General features: G+C 44.5%; 1 pseudogene; it reads left to right on the top strand.

Moving 5' to 3' along the window:
• Positions 1-3,020: 3,020 nt before the first annotated feature.
• On the top strand, positions 3,021-3,496 carry LOC106991616 (nicotinamide N-methyltransferase-like; annotated as a pseudogene).
• Positions 3,497-3,780: the final 284 nt, after the last annotated feature.

A 3,780-nucleotide genomic window follows, 5' to 3' on the forward strand; every position in this document is an offset into this window, starting at 1 on the left:
TGCCGACTTGGCAGAAGAGGAAGGATTCCTCACAAGGCTGAGAAAACTATCTTCGTCAGGAAACATACTCCCTATCTGCAGTATTTTTTGGAGACTGAAAATGGAAACCAGGCATTCTCATCTCTCTAAAAGGGCCCCGGCCACAGTTGTGTGGTATGATCAATAGTTTCTACAAATGGTTATAGATGACTCCCACATGGATCAGCAGTTACTACAAAGATACTGTTTCAGCATTTAAATCCAATATTTCCTGGAATGCAAAAGTAGGAAGCCAGGAGATACCTGGAGTAACAAGCAAGGTTGGCCTTGCAGTACAAAATGAAGCAGGGCAAAAGCTAACAGAGGTTTCCCAAGAGAATACACTGGTCATAGCAAACACCCTCTTCCAACAATACAAGAGAAGACACTACACATGGACATCACCAGATTGTCAGTCCCGAAATCAGATTGATTATATTCTTTGCAGCCAAAGATGGAAATGCTCTATACAGTCAGCAAAAACAAGACAGGCAGCTGACTGTGGCTCAGACCATGAATTCATTATTGCAAAATTCAGACTTAAATTGAAGAAAGTAGGGAAAAACATTAGGCCATTCAGGTATGACCTAGATCAAATCCTTTACGATTATACAGTGGAAATGACAAATAGATTCAAGGGATTAGATCTGATTGACAGAGTGCCTGAAGAACTATGGGTGGAAGTTCATAACATTGTACAGGAAGCCATGATCAAGACCATTCCCAAGAAAAAAAAAGTGCAAAAAGGCAAAATGGCTCTCTGAGAAGGCCCTACAAATAGCTGAGAAAAGAAGAAAAGTAAAAGACATGGGCAAAAAGGAAAGATATACCTATCTGAATGCAAAGTTCCAAAGAAGAGCAAGGAGAGATAAGAAAGCCTTCCTAAGTAAACAATGCAAAGAAATAGAGGAAAAGAATAGAATGGGAAAGACTAGAGCTCTCTTCAAGAAAATTAGAGATACCAAGGGAACATTTCATGCAAAGATGGGCTCAATAAAGGATAGAAATGGTATGGCCCAACAGAAGCAAAAGAAATTAAGAAGAGGTGGCAAGAAAACACAGAGGAAATATACAAAAAAGATCTTCATGACCCAGATAACCACGATGGTGTGATCACTCACCCAGAGCCAGACATCTGGGAGTGCAAAGTCAAGTGGGCCTTAGGAAGCATCACTACGAACAAAGCTAGTGGAGGTGATAGAATTCCAGTTGAGCTATTTCAAATCCTAAAAGATGATGCTGTGAAAGTGCTGCACTCAATATGCCAGCAAATTTGGAAAACTCATCAGTGGCCACAGGACTGGAAAAGGTCAGCTTTCATTCCAGTTCCAAAGAAAGGCAATGCCGAAGAATGTTCAAACTACCGCTCGATTGCACTCATCTGACACACTAGCAAAGTCATGGTCAAAATTCTCCAAGTTACGCTTCAACAGTATGTGAACTAAGAACTTCCCAGGTGTTCAAGCTGGATTTAGAAAAGGTAGGGGAACCAGGGATCAAATTGCCAACATCCATTGGATCATAGGAAGAGCAAGAGAATTCCAGGAAAACACCTGCTTAATTGACTACGCTAAAGCCTTTGACTGTGTGGATCACAACAAATTGTGGAAAATTCTTAAAGAGACGGGAATACCAGACAACCTTGCCTGCCTCCTGTGAAACCTGTATGCAGGTCAAAAAGCAACAGTTAAAACCAGACATGGACAATGGGCTGGTTACAAATTGGGAAAGGAGTACATCAAGGCTGTATTTTTGTCAGCCTGCTTGTTTAACTTACATGCAGAGTACATCATGCGAAATGCCAGGCTGGATGAAGCACAAGCTGAAATCATGATTACAAGGAGAAATGTCAATAACCTCAGATATCCAGATGACACCACCCTTATGGCAGAAGGTGAAGAAGAACTAAAGAACCTCTTGATGAAGGTGAAAGAGGAGTGAAAAAGTTGGCTTAAAACTCAACATTCAAAAAACTAAGATCATGGCATCCAGTCCCATCACTCGATGGCAAATAGATGGGGAATCAATGGAAACAGTGACAGACTTTACTTTCTTGGGCTCCAAAATCACTGCAGATGTTGACTGCAGCCGTAAAATTAAAAGACGCTTGTCCTTGGAAGAAAAGCTATGAGAAACCTGGGCAATATATTAAAAACCAGAGACATTGCTTGTCAACAAAGGTCCATATAGTTAAAGCTATGGTTTTTCCTGTAGTCATGTATGGATGTGAGAGTTGGATCATAAAGAAGGCTGAGTGCCAAAGAATTGATGCTTTTGAACTGTGGTGTCGGAGAAGTCTCTTTGAGAGTCCCTTGGACTGCAAGGAGATCAAACCAGTCAATCCTAAAGGAATCAGTCTTGAAAATTCACTGGAAGAACTGATGCTGAAGCTGAAGCTCCTATACTTTGGCCACCTGATGCAAAGAGCTGACCCATTAGAAAATACCCTGATGCTGGGAAAGATTGAGGCGAAGAGAAGGGGATGACAGAGGACGAGACAGTTGGTTGTCATCACCGGCTCAATGGATGTGAGTTTGAGCAAGCTCTGAGGGATGGTGAAGGACAGGGAAGCCTGATGTGCAACAGTCCATGGGGTTCAGAGAGTCCAACATGACTGAGTGACTGGAAAACAACCACAGTCTGATATTTGCAGGTCAAACAGCCACTACCTTACAGTTTGGCAGAGGGGACAAATGCAATGACGATGATGATGATGATGATAATAAAATGATCCAGGCATTATTCTAAGCAGTGGAAGAAGAATTTCCACTTCATGGGGACAGTTCATTTATTGTAGAAGCAAGCAGCCAAGTATTTTCATTATTATTTCTATATTCTTATTCACTTCCTAAAAAGATTTAACCCTCCACAAGGTAATATGGTCACATTCAGACACCAAAATGTCTTCTTTCTCTGTTTTTACAACAGGGGTGCTCCTAAGGATATAACATTTGGGATAGCATCACCATTTTCGTACCTGACCTGAAAGATCTGGGTTCCCCATGGGTGGGGTAGTCACCCATGTATGTTGGTTTGTATGTTTCAGAGTCAAGGGGCCAGAGAAGGAGGAGAAGTTGAGGCGGGCAGTCGAGCAGGTCCTGAAGTGTGACGTGACTCAGAGCTGGCTGCTGAGGGCCATCCCCCTGCCCCTAGCCGACTGCCTGCTCAGCCCGCTGTGCTGAGATGCCACCTACCTGCACCTCCCTGCCTGCTGCACAGCTTTTAAGAACCGCAGCAGCCGGCTGAAGCTGGGGGCCTTCCTGGTGCTCGCGGATGCCCTGAAGAGCAGCTACTCTGTGATCGGAGATCAGAGGTCTCCAGCCTCTGTCTGGGCCCGGAGGCGATGGAGGCTGCTGTCAGGGAGGCCGGCTACACCACCCAACAGTTTGAGATGATCTCCCAGAGTTACTGTCCCGCCATGGCTGACAACGAAGGGCTTTTCTTCTTGGTAGGGTAGAAGCTGAGCACATCCGTATGATACCTTGGGATCGCCATTACAGCAATTCCTCTGATGCGCCCAGTTGACTTCAGTCCTTGCCACAGTCAGTGTGCTGCAGAGAGGCTAATGGCTAAGGCCCCATGGTTCACCTCAGACAGGACTGGAGAGGTCAGTCTCCCTGGCAACCGTTGGTTGACCACCCGCTCTGTGCTCCCCACGTGTGTTAGTGTTATGATGACCCAGTCTGACCAATGGCATGCCCAGTCTTCATCGCCTGTGGTTACAAAAGAAGACCTCATTTTCCTTGATCTTCCCAGTTATGA

Source organism: Ovis aries, chromosome 15 (genome assembly GCF_016772045.2).
Source record: "Ovis aries strain OAR_USU_Benz2616 breed Rambouillet chromosome 15, ARS-UI_Ramb_v3.0, whole genome shotgun sequence".
In the NCBI taxonomy this organism is placed as follows: domain Eukaryota; kingdom Metazoa; phylum Chordata; class Mammalia; order Artiodactyla; family Bovidae; genus Ovis; species Ovis aries.